The sequence below is a fragment of the Phascolarctos cinereus genome, unplaced genomic scaffold, assembly GCF_003287225.1.
Source record: "Phascolarctos cinereus isolate Bilbo 61053 unplaced genomic scaffold, phaCin_HiC Scaffold_2;HRSCAF=192, whole genome shotgun sequence".
In the NCBI taxonomy this organism is placed as follows: domain Eukaryota; kingdom Metazoa; phylum Chordata; class Mammalia; order Diprotodontia; family Phascolarctidae; genus Phascolarctos; species Phascolarctos cinereus.
Window position 1 is genome coordinate 202,754,328 of NW_027555625.1, and position 13,606 is coordinate 202,767,933.

Consider the following 13,606-nt stretch of genomic DNA (forward strand, 5'->3'; position numbering starts at 1 on the left):
ATAAAATGGAGGGGCCATCTCCATGGAGAGCAGGGCACTAGAATTATTCAAAGGAAAATCTACTCCCTCCTTTTCCTTACTTAAGCTCTGATCCTGCCTCTCTTTTCTTGATAGACCTTTCTTTTCTCCTCAAGTTTTCAACACGTTCAAGCCCAATAGCCAGGTATTAAGCCATTATTGTGTGCACAGCACTGTACTAGGCTCTGGAGGGGAGACATAAAATTTATTTAAAAGGTTATTTGCCCTAATGGCAAAAAGGGAATAAATTAGGGGTAGCTGGGTGGAGCAGTAGATAGAGCACAGGCCCTGGAGTCAGGAGGACCTGAGTTCAAATATGACCTCAGACACATAACACTTACTAGCTGTGTGACCCTGAACAAGTCGCTTAACCCCTTTGCCTAACCAAAAAAAAAAAAGAGGAGGGGAATAAATTACAAAACAAATAATGACAATATATAGTCTTACATGGTAAATACTTTAGAGAAATCCAATGCAATAAAGTACTATGTGAAGTCTGAAAAGCAAAGTAGTTGCCTGTTTGGGGTACAGGAAAGGTTTCAGGGAGGAGCCTTCCTCCTTTGAGTCAGGCTTTAATAATGGGTAGAAATTCAGGTGAAAGGGGGGAAGGAAGACATTCCATGAATAGGAATCAGTGTAAACAAAGGCAGGGCCAGGGAAATGCAGGCAGTATTTGGGGAGACAGAATAGTCTATTTTGGTTGGATTGTAGATTACCTGGAGGAAAGCAATGTAACATAAAGCAGAAAGGGAGGGAGGGCATCAGGTTGTAGAGAGCCACAGTAATCTTCTTTTTATGGCTGGGATCAAAGGGCTGTAGATTTAGATCTGGAAGAGATCTCAGAGGCCATTTAATCCAATCCCCTCATTTTATAAATGAAGAGTCTGAACCCCACGGAGGTTAAGTGACTTGTCCAAGGTTCCACAGGCAGTGAGAATCAAAGGTAATATTTAAACCCTCCAGAGTTAGTGCTATGTCCAGTGTACCATGCTTACCCCAAGTAGTCCCTTCTTTTTATTTAAACACTACCCAAAAAACCCACCTCTTCTTACAGAGTTGTCTAAATAGAAATGAATAGTTCTAATAATAATCATAATCCACATTAACATATTATATATACTGTATGATTTACAAAGTACTTTCAGTCAACAAGAACTCACTGCATGCTAGGCACTATGTCATTTATGTGTAGGGGATGTAAGAAAGATTTTTGGTGGTTAGGCTTCCACAGCAGGATAAGAAATTCCAAGTCCCTCAACCAATCAGAAAGTACTCTCCAAACTTTTCTGTAAACAACTAGTTCCTTAAGAAAGAGCCCTAGAGGCTAAACCAATTGTAACCAGCCAGGTTCAAGGACAGGGCTTCAACAGGACAAAGGCTTTTCTCCACTGCGCTTGCTTAATAAGCTTATTGAATATGAACTGACACACTCCAAGGGTGGAGATAGCCAACATTTTTGAACATGGGACCCATGAAGTGGGTGGAGTTAACAGAACATGGATAAACATGCAATGGGCTGTCCAGAAAGGGTGTAACTCAGATGAACCAGACCAATCGTAGCCCTGATGGGTGGAATATGGATCTTCCTAATGGTTGAAAAGTTGATTCTGCCACTGAACCAGTGCCCATGTGCTACTAAAGTGCGTTGTGCCTGCTTCTTGCAAGAGAAGCATAATAAAGACTTTCCATCACTCACTCATTGTAGTAGATTTTTGTTTCAGATTTTTCTAACAGGGGATTTAAAGAATGGTGCAAGTTAGAGGTAGATAGTATGGGGATTACTAACCCTGGTCAGTATAGAGTTTGGGCCTGGGTTCCAGGCCCCTTGATTCCAACTAGTCACTATGCTTTCCTGGTATGTCATATTCCCTCTTTTCTCTTTTTAAAATTTCTCTCTCTCAAGCAACTCTCATGTTCCATTGTGAACCCCAGAACCCTAACTAATTTACAGTGTGAAGATTTCATGAGTTTGTATCCTCATAGTCAAGTCCTCCATACCTTATGAGCTACATAGTAGGTTGTAGATGTGAATGTCCACCTGAGTCCCCTTCAATAGGTCACAAGATATGGATCCTGATTATGGAGTCTTCATTCTTTAGCTCTATGTACAGCATTTGCCTGTGGGTGCTTGAGGATAATGTAGTATCTTTTTTTCTTAAATTCTCATGATTTAAAAAAATTTTTTTTTGTGTGTGGCCAGATGGTTTCTGTTTATGAGTCTATAATTGGTAGGTGAGTCTAAATGGCTGGTTATCAAGTTGATGGTAAAAGAGCTGGGCAAGCTATATAATCATACGATATCAGAGCTGAAGGGATCCCAGAAACCATCTAATTCGGGAGCATTTAACTAGGGACTAGGGACTGGTTTTTAAAAAATATATTTTTATATTTATCATATATATTAACATAATTGGCTTCCTTTGTAATTCTATATGTTTTATGCATTTAAAATAATTATTATTTTATGCATTTAAAATTATTCTGAGCAACGTCTGTAGGCTTCATTAGACTGCCAAAGGGGTCCATGAAAAAAAACAAAGTAAAAAAACTCCTGAATTCAAATTCAGCCCACACCTAAACTAGAATCCCTTTTACAACACAACACCCCCTGTTAAGTGGTTATCCAGCCTCTCCTTGAAGACCTCCAAGAGTGGATAATCCACCAACTTTTAAGACAGCCAAGGTTACATCTGTGTGGCCTATCAAGGTGAAAAGTGAAAAATTCAGTCCGTTGAAGTGTCTTATCCACATACCACTACATATTCAGGTACTTGGAAACAACTGGATGATGGACTGAATTTTTTACTTTTTATACAGATGTTTAGGCATCATGTTGACTTAGCCTGAGCTTTGGTTAATCACTCTTCCTCTTGAAAAAGGGGGGAAGAAATTGTGGTGATCTCAGCCTCATGAGTAGACCAGCTGCTTCTCTCACATTGAAAGATACCACCACAGTGTAGCTTGTGGAGAAAATAATTTATTCAACCTAATGTTTATTAACCTCAATAGTGGCTGTGGAGAAGTGTATTTTAATGGGCAGAGGACTGAATAAAAGGACCAGAGACCTAGGTTCTAGTTTGAGCTCTGCCACTGTAACTCTGGGACCTTGGGCAAATCACTCTGGGCTTCATTTCCCTTATATGTACATGTCATTTCTCTCCTCTCCCTCCATACATGTTAGATTGTAAATTTCTTGGCAGCAGGAACTATGACTTTAAATGTGTGTGTGTAGATACATACATATGTATATATACATGTGTGTATGTATATTTGTGTGTATACACACACATGTGCCTGAGCAGGGGTCGTTTTGCAAATATTTCTCATGAGTACTGAAAGATGAACAGATATGCTATGAAATGATGTTTCTCATTGCACCATCCTTTCCATTAGCTCCAGACTCCTTTTTTTCTTCTGGTTTTGATTCCAGGGATAGTGTTGAGATTGATACGGTTCTTTTCCTCCAGTTATATACCCATTACAAATATCTTATATTTACAGCACCAACAGCCAAGTTCATTTATAGACAATCTGAAAGTTCTGTGATTCTTAGTACCCTATGATCCCCCCACACCTTTTTTTTTAAGCACTGAGGATTTGTTTCATGGGTTGTCATGGCTGATGAATTCATTGCCAAAGGGCAAGCCTACTGGTGATGACCTTCTTTATAATTCACTAGATTGGTCCTGGAAAAGCAGACATAATCTATTGGTGAGCTTTCACTTTGGAATATCCTTGGTGCTGAGCACAATAGGTGTGGAATAAAAGTTGAAATTAATCAAAATAACTCTTATATCCTATGTATAGATATTTATACATGGTACCCAAGACCTGCATAGATGTGCCTGTGAGGACTATAAGTAGTTCTCTGGCACACACCTGCCACTATGGGTTCATCCTTTGCAGAGGTGCGCTCATTATTTCTCCTGTTCCCAAAGGAAGGGCCACTTCTGCCCAAGCCACATTAGCTTACAGGATGCTTGAAAAGCAATTGGGATTGTGTTTGTGAATATTTAACTTAGCTCTAGGCCTTACCCATAGTGTACATTTAATAAGTAGTTATTGAGTTAAATAGAATTGAATCCTAATAGATCTAGCATAACTTCCAAAGGCACTACCTCAAAGGATAGATTTAGCAATAGAGCTCTATTGGAGGTTGTTGAAGGGAATTCTTCAGAATATGTGAAATTTTTTTAGCATATTTTCTAGTTTTTTAAATGTTATTTTCAAATTGGGACTTAAGAATAACTTTAGCCTCTGAAGTAATTGCTACCTGAAGCCAGATGTTTATCTGGTTTTTAGAACAGACAGAACACAGTGTTTTATGAGAATTACTAGTGGTATCAATTTACATCCCCCCTCCAATTCTGTCCCCCATTTCAGATGATTCCCTTCAAAGATGTCCTATCCATGGATCCATACCTCCCAAACAAAGTTGTCAAGGAAGCCATAGAATATCAGAGCACTAAAGGACAGAGAGACCATCTAGTCTTAACCATGTCATTTTACAGATGTTATAGGACTCATAACCTAGGTTTGAACCCCAGGTTTTCTGATTATCCATTTAGCACTCTTTCCACTTCACCATGACTTCCTTTCTACCCAATTAACATTCATTAAATGCTGTGAATACTTCTTTCACCTCCCCAGGCCACACTGGTCTCTACATTCTCTGGACTTCTGCATTATGTCTTGTTTGTAGCATTTCTGTGGCATTTGTACATGTAGCAACAGCAAGCCCAGTGTCCTTAATTGGTTCCCTTAGGTGAGTCAGTGCAAGAGAAGGTGAGGACAGTTTCCAACAAGGTGAAATATGTTCCCTTCCTCTCTCTAGAATCACTTTATAGTGAGGTTGGACTAAAAATGTATTTGCAAAATGATGGTTGAATTATGTGGGCAATGTCTCTACAAATGAATGAACATTGATCAGTGTTTAATTCTGCACCATACTAAGTATGGGGGCTAGAAACAGAGAAGCAAGACAGTTTCTGCTTTCAAGGAGCTTGCATTCTAATTAGGAGTGGTAATTTATGAAGGAGAGTTCATCTGTTTGGTGAATGGAGAAGTCATTGGAGCTTATAGTGCTGCAATGGGAAGAATGCCAAAGCTCAAGAGTGCTTGGGGTCCTTTGGAAAGTCATATGAGAGTGCCTGGGGGTCTGGAGGATAGAGATTGGGTGGGCTGGAAGGTATAGTGACAGAGCAGATGATTGGATTCAGTGGGCCTTGGGGTGCACCAGCAAAATGGTGTCTCCATTTTATTGGAATGTTTCTAGTTGGTAGCTGCATGCTTATACAACTGGTGTAAGTGGCCATGTCTGTCCCTCAAGGGAAGACAGGATGAAAGGGCGTGGAACATAACTGTTGGGAAGGGGAGAGTGAGCTGGGGGTTGAACTAGAATAGCAGCTCTGAGTTTCCACTTGAGTGGCTGGGAACGGGAAGGGACAGTATCCAGTTGGGAAAGGAAAGGGGAAAAGATTCCCCAAAGGAATACCACTGCATTTGTGGTATTCCTCACTGTCCTCCATAGTAGTAATACTGATTTACATGCATGTATTTACATATGTGGGTATACACGTTTACATTTATGTATATATGTGTGTTTTCTATCTTTTTTTAATTCTTCTTTTAAAATGTTTTTACATTTATAAATTGTTCTTTTTTAAATTACCTGATAGGGTAGGTATGGTGGTTATGCTAACTTTACAGATAAGGAAACTGTGGTCAGTTAGTTGATTAAAATTTGTTAAGCACCTACTATGTATGAAGCACTGTGCTAAGTGCTAGAGATAGAAAGAAAGGCAAAAGACAGACCTAGCTCTCCAGGTGCTCACATGGTGGAACTAGACTGAGGTCCTTTGATTGCAATCTCAAGAACTCTCCACTCTCCCAAACTACCTTCCTACCCTTGTCCATTCTTCCTAGACAAGCTCCCTGAGAGCAAGAGCCACGATTTGCATAACCTTCTGTACCTAATCAAAGGGTCTTGAACATAGCAGAAGCTCAATGAACAATTTTTATTTGTAGATTTTTGATAACATTTCTAAGCTTTTTCCTCTTGTGACCTCATACAGAAAGTTTTATAAAACTTAAAAAGTAGTTACCTCTTATCACCAGCATTTCTAAATGGTATTTTGGGAATTGGATTCTAAATTTAAAAAAAATACTCATAAAAAAGGAAAGACTTAATTGATTTTTATCTTTCAAGATTCTTATCACAAGTGGCTGAGTTTTTTTAAGTCAGTGTCTCTGCTAGGAACTCTGTAATCTTGTGATTTTCCACGAGCTCCATCATCAGCTGAAGGAGGCTAATGACTTAGTGGTGATTGCAGGTGCTGGCCTGAGTCTTTGGTACCACTTGCAAGCAGAGTCTCAAATTGTCAATGTGGTGCTAATCTGGAAGCATTGTGGCCCTGCCATTATCATGTGCCCCAACCGTGCTGTTCCCACTCCAGAGCTCTTTTTTAGAGCTAGAATGGCATTTACAAGGCAGGTGAAGATGAAGCCTCTCTCTAAGGCTTAGCTCCTCTTGGGCTTGGGAACCCACATCCTTCCTGCTGATAAGGAGGTATGTAGTCGAATCTTTTAAAGGCCTAAAATGCATTTGGCTTGATTTTCTATATCCTATTCTTGGCTTTTAGAAATTGTGCATGCTGGGCAACTACCTCATTCCATTGGACTGAAGGAGTCATCATATCATTATCATCTTCCTCATCACTATCATCATCATTGCTTTACAACTGTAGAACCAACTACAAAGTACTTTTCTCGAAACTGTCCCATGAGGTAAGTAATTCAAGTATTATTGACTCCATTTTGTAGTTATGGAAACTGAGGCTCCGAGTGGGGAAATGACTTACACACAGTTAATAAGCTAGTTAAGTGTTGTAGGTTGGACTCATACTCATGTCTTATAATAACTGAGGTCAACACTTTGCCCACAATATCTTAATGTGGCTATGAGTATGCCAAAGTACACGTTCTGTATAGTCTTGCACATCTGTCATTTCAACCAGGTAAATAACCAATAGCCTCAAAAAGGAATGATGGGGAAATAAAAGGAGGGTCAACTAATCAGGTTTCATCTTTCCTGGAGAAGACATTTCTTCTCTCTGGGCCTCATTTTCCTGATCTATAAGGGAAGGGGTTAAACTAGGTGAAGTGTAAAACCTATTAGAGCCCCTACATTCTACGATTTTATGACCTGTCCCTCACCACTCCACCAAGACCAATTCCTGCCTATTTTGCAACATACACTTAAATTTAACCTCTTCCATAAAAAACCTTCCTTCACTACTCTAGACTTAACTGATCCCTCCCTTTTATGTACTCCTCTAGCATTCATTTACCGAACCACAAAATTTAGTACTTAATTATATATCATCTTGTTCCCTGATTGTTTAATGTATGCAAATTTTGATTCCCTAATAAGGTTGCTTCCTGATAGATAACATTTATCTGTGGCTAGAGGACTATACCTTCTGTCCTTTTTATAGCTTTTAAAGCCTTTAGCATAATGCTGGGCATATCATAAAGCATATAATAAACTAGGCTTGTTGACTCAAAAAAGTGTTGGACTAATTGAAGTCTCAAGTGGCTCACTCAGAAGATGTGAATTTAGCCTTCATTTTATTGTTGGGCTAATGATTTCTTCCGAGTTAACCTCAGCCCAAAGAACTTTGTACTCTCAACTGAGTAGGCCCTTTTATCCTTCTCCCTCTATACTGTTTCCCTTTGTCATCTCATCAGCTCCCACAGATTCAATTGTCATTTCTATGCTGAAGATTCTCAAATCTGCTTATCCAGTGCTAACTTCTCCACTAGTCTCCAGCTGTCTATTGGACATCTCAAAGTAGATGTCCTATAGACATCTTAAACTCATGTCCAAAATGGAACTCATTATTTTTCCCACCTTTTCTAAATCTTACCCCTTCTAAACTTCACTATTACTGTCGAAGGCATTATCATCCTCCCAGTTTCCTAGGAGAGTCTCCACTCACAACCTGGTTGTCATTCTAGACTCCCTCTCACTCCCCACATCATATATGTTGCCAAAGCCTGTTGATTTTACCTGTCTATTTTCATTCCTAACTTTCTTCTGCCCCTTCCATTGACCAATGGCCAACCTCTATTTTTCTGCTCAGAAAAAATAATGGTAAAATGTGCCACCTTCTCTCCTCTGACACTGCCATCACCCTGGTACAGGCCTCACACCTCATATCTGAACTATTGAAATAGCCTTCTGGTTGGTCTGCCTGCCACAAGTCTCCCCCTCTTCCAGTCCAACTTGTATTCAGCTATCAAAGTGATCTTCCTACAGTGTAGATCTGGCCATGTCACTTCCCTTCTCAATCAACTCCAGTAGCTCTCTGTCACCTCCAGGATCAAATATAAAATCCTTTGCTTGACATTCAAAACCCTTCATAATCTGCCCCCACTTTCTTCCCATTCTTCTTACACCTTACACCCCACACATATTCTTCAGTCCAATAACATTGGCCTCCTTCCCTTTCCTTGACCGAGATCTCCTGACTGAGCAATTTCACTGGCTGTGCCCCATTCATGGAATTCTCTTCCTCCTCATTGCTACCGCCTGGAAATTCCTGAGAAGTTAAGTGACTTGCCCAGGGTCAAGTCACAGTTTGTATATTCCAGAAGAAGGACTTGAATCTAGGTCCTCCTGGCTCTGTGTCCACTGTATCACACTGCTTATGTTGTGAGAGAAAAGACTTAAAAAGGCAGAGTCAAATAAGATTGTAAAGGGCCCTAGATGCCCACATAAGAAGTTGGGGCTTTACTTACTTGGCAAAGGCTCTAGTATCTATAATTTGGTATTAACCAAATTAGAACTTAGAATTCTCATATTTTGATTTTTGTGGCAAAGTAGAAATTGAGTAGGGTTGTGAATTACCAGTTTTTGTTGACAACCAGCAAATCTAGCCTGAGGAGTTCTTGCAACCCTTTAAGAGGCCCAACTACTTTTAATTTTTTAAAAATGCAAAAGAAAACCAGTAACTAACCTAAGCTGCCCTCTGAATGTCCTTGAAGCCTATCTACTCCTTCAAATAAGCTCCAAAACATTTTGGAAAAAACAACTTTCTACTTCTCTATTTATATAACCCTTATCTCCATGCCTAGGCACGTACTTAGTCTATTATCATCCAGAAGATATTGTGTTAGGCCCCAGAGGCAGGGAGAAATCTAGTTACTCTACCTAGTTTCTTAATCAGGGTAGGAGTACTACATTACTACATTGTTGCAAGAGTGTCTGAGCTTCTCCTTGGATCAATGACATTGAAATGAAACCCCAAGGACCTTCTGTCTATTTTTATTCTTAATTTTCTCCTGTCCCTTTCACTGACCAATGGCCAACCTCCATTTTTTCTGCTCAGGAAAAATAATAATAAAAGCTTCAATTTTTAATAGCACTTCCAGTTTTATAAAAACAGTTTCCATACAACACCACTATGAGGGTAAATAATGCAAATATTATTGTCCTCACATTACAGATCAAGAAATGAAAACTCAGAGAGTATCTCATTTTTGCCTCAATTTCAGCTTCTGTTCCTCAACTTCTTCAGATCTCACTTTAAGAGAAAAAATTATGTTGGATCTTAGGTTAGAAATAGAGATGAGTCATACATTCCATTTTCATCTCCAAGCCTTTGCATAGCCTGTCTGTCCCCCAGGTCTGCAATATATTCTCTCCTCCCCTTGACTTCATATCCCTTGTTTCCTTCAAAGGTCAGTTTAAATGCCTCCGAGACAGTGTGAGGTAGTGGAAAGGCAACTAGACAAGTCCCTTTGGCTCAGCTCCCTCATCTGTAAAAAGAGGGAGTTGGACTAAATAGACAAAGGCATTTTCTGGCTCTAGCATCTTAAGATGGAGTCAGGAGCTCTGGATTCTAATCCTGGCTCTATTCCTAATATACTGTCATTTAAGTCTGTTACTTCCCACTTGTAGGCTCTGGTTTCTTAGAATTGAGGCAGTTGAAACCCACCACTATAAGTGACCTGCTCAGCCCAGCCCAGCCACTCTGCATAATTGGTCCTTCTGGAAGAAACTGCACTCTAGAAAGAAGCTGGGCTTCTGATTGAGCAGAGATACTGGGTGTCCTACAAAGAGTCATGTCAGCTTAATAGCAAAGCAACTTGTAGCAAACTTGATGAGGACCCTCCAGAGAGAGAACAGGGAATGGACAATCCAAGGTGCACTGATGATGCCTCACTACCAGTTTATGCCTACTCTTTCCCATCTTGAATTCTCTTATTTATTTACAGGAGAATGTGCCCCTAGTGTTGGGGGAAATGCGTTGTAACTACTGTTCTTGCTATTTTTTGTTATTGTTCAGTCATTGCAATTGTGTCCAACTCTTCATGACCCCATTTGGGGTTTTCTTGGCAGAGATACTGGAGTGGTTTGCCATTTCCTTCTCCAGCTCATTTTACAGATGAGGAAACTGAGGCAAACAGAGTGAAGTGACTTGCCCAGGGTCACACAGCTAGTAAGTGTCTGAGGCTAAATTTGAATTTAGATCTCTCTCTCTCTGACTCCAGGCTTGGTGCTCTATCTGCTGCTTCACCTAGCTTCCCCTTGCTATGCCATTGGAATAAATACCTTTGCTAACTTATACCTACTGATTAAGGGGAAGTAAACTGGTAGTGTTGGAGTCTAGGATTGCTAGGAACCCCAAAATGCAAGTGTACAGGGAAAGGGTCTGCCTCAAAAGAATTTGACCACTTAAACCTTCTTTTTCAGCCCAAGTAGAGAGTTTATTAGTTTATTAGTAAGTCTAGGCACTTGATGAGGATAAAATGGATATTTTTATAGGGAAAGTGGGAAGATTTGGATGGGATTAAGGAGTGGCAAATAGCCTGGGGTGGTCCACAGGTAACAGAGAATGGAGAGTTGAATGAAAAGACAGTTGAAAAGATTATACTAGGATGACCAAGATGCTTCAGGTGAACCCTAAGGATCTGAGTTCAGAGGCTGAGCTGCTGAAATTTGTGGGAAAGTTCAGAGGAAGAGGTCCAGATCCCATACTCTGTCATTCCCTCCTCAAATAAATGGGACCCAAAATCTTTTGGGGTAAGGGGCAAAGGTCTCAGCTTCTGAAAGTGCTTCTTGCTTGTAAGGGCCATAGAGCTGTTCCTGCCTCAAGGGGGTCCTAGAGGGGAGGTTGACTGGAACCGAGCACAGGCTGCATCCTGGGGACAATGGGGGTACATGGGCTGGTACCCAATGTTTGCTACCAACTGTAGGTGAATGGCCTGTACTCTGGAAGACAAAATCTGACAAGCATCAAGTCTGACAAGTGAGTTCAATATGTAGGGCCCAAATGTAGGGAGAATTCAAAGTGATGTCAGAATGGGGGAAAACAAAGAAAGAAAGCAAGAGCCGTTATTAGAATCATTTACATTTGACCTATAGGATTATCTGATCTTGTTACTTCCCCAAGCTTCCACTCTGATTCCAATTCCTGTAGGAGGATCTGATGCTATTGGGAAGTAATAATACTTTTGCTGGTAGAAGTTTTCCACCCTTGGCCAGGCTGACTTTTACCCCAATTATAACAAAAGACTTGGGAGGATACTTAAGTAATGATTTGGCCAAATAGGTTACCTCCCTCTAAGAAATTTGATTGCACTGAAATTCTCTTCCTCAAACCAAACTGAAGATGTTTCTGATTTAATTTTGGTAATTTGAGATATGGAATGATTACACATTCAGGTCAAAACAGCAGTCTGTGCTCAATTCTGATAGGGTTGGGATCTGGACCCCCAAAAAGAAAAACCCTAGACTTTCCCAAATGGCCAAATCTCTGGCATTCCCCTAAGGCTATACCTATCCACTGGCCTTTCGCTGTGGCTATGCCCAATCTCTGTTACCCTTACCTCCATTGTACCTCCCTATGACTTCTAGCTATTTCCCACACTTAATCCTAGCTAGGCTACATTCTCCCTTGGCCAGATCCCAGGAGTTCTGTTCACCCCAGCTTACTGGCCACTTCCATTCAGATCTTCCTTAGACCCCTCCTCCAGTCACCCCAAACTACTTGGCCACTCCTAGATCCCTCCCACAGCCTTTCTGTATATAAGGTCCATCTTGTCTCCATTAAGGTGCTTAGATTCTTATAATCTAACCACTGTTCAGATTCCCCTGAATCCAGATCTCTGGTTTAGCCTGAGCCACCCCACCCATTCCAGTCAATAATCCTGTTAACTGCCCTTTCGCTATGGTTCTCTGGCCACTTTTGTCCCTCAGTTGTCTGCACCTGGCTCACCCCGGGCTACTTGCCACTCCTTAATCCCATCCAGATCTTCCCACAATCTTTCTGTATAAAATATTAATCTTGCTCCCATTAAATTGAGCAGACTCACTAGGAGTCTGGCACACTCAACCCACCCAACCAATGTCATAATAAACTCACTTCTTGATCTGAAAGAAGGCTTAAGTGGTCAAATTCTTTTGAGGCAGACCCCCACCCTGTACCCTTGCATTTTGGGGTTCCCAGCACGTCTGGACTGCAACAGTAGGAGCTCATGAGCTAGCATTTAAAAGGATAATCACCCACAGGGTTACCCCTGAGAACTCAGGGAGTACCATCAGCCACCCCTCTAGAGACCCAACCTACTATTGGTATGAGTTGGGCAAGTGAGCCATGAAGAGGTATTTTATTTTTCTCTATGTGTTATTTTATTTTATAGTACCGACCTTCAAGGAGCCTACATTGTTTTCTTTTTGTCTCATTCTTGAGGGCCTAGCTCAGTTCGAGGAATGTTTCATATGTAGGCACTTAATAAGTGCTTGTTTCTTGATTTACTGATTGGCAGGAAACCATTTCCACAAAACTCACAAGTAGTTGGTAAACAGCATATTCTTTGTACCTTTTGGCAGCGTGCTTTGATTTCTTTTTGGATAAGGGCCCCCTTTTCTTCTCAACTTTCTTAGCATATCTTCTGAAGATTTAATTGAACCAACATATGAGAACTCTGAAGAGCTCTGGCATTCTAAATAACTACCATTCTAAATTCCCCACTCAAGTGTAAGTTTGAAGAGATCTCACTGATAGTTATGAATTCCCTAACAGTGAGGTGTTTTTGTCCAGAGTCTTATTAACAAGAAAAAATTCAGTCAGATTACTTGACACCCTTGGCATTCAAAATAAATTTTCTGGGCAGCCTTAGTAACTTTATTTCAGGTTGGTTGTTGGTTCTGTGATTGCTAAGAAAAATATCCTTAAATTTAAGATAACCAGGTAACTTATTTCAGTCAACAAGGTCAACCTCCTTTGTTTCACAGCCCAATCAATGATTAGGCTGGTTAGGGTTTTTGTTTTGTTTTTCTGATCCTTAGAAAATCAAAAAAGGCTGATCATTGTCTGTTGTCCTAGGACTGGCCTGAGTACAAAGAACGTCATCCACAAACCTCAGCCAACAAGTAATGGATTTTTTTGGGGGGGGAGGGGGGCGGTGTGATTCATGGAGACCTGACTCCTATGGCATAGGGTAGGTTGTAATCTGCAAGGGGCAATGAAGTATTGACCATACCAACAAAATCTTGGGTCATTTGAAATAATGAAATAAG

General features: G+C 40.5%; 1 protein-coding gene across 7 annotated transcripts in view; it reads left to right on the forward strand.

Annotated features, from left to right (window-relative positions):
- HPCAL1 (hippocalcin like 1) overlaps nucleotides 1-13,606 on the forward strand; it is a 192,228-nt gene that overhangs the window by 91,456 nt on the left and 87,166 nt on the right. For 6 of the 7 annotated variants that reach the window (XM_020992667.2, XM_020992670.2, XM_020992672.2 and 3 more), the window contains one exon: nucleotides 6,660-6,804. The exons of the other annotated variant lie outside the window; for it this stretch is intronic. The gene's annotated coding sequence lies outside the window, so the exon portion shown is untranslated. The remainder of the gene's footprint in view (nucleotides 1-6,659; nucleotides 6,805-13,606) is intronic. 7 annotated transcript variants of the gene reach the window in all.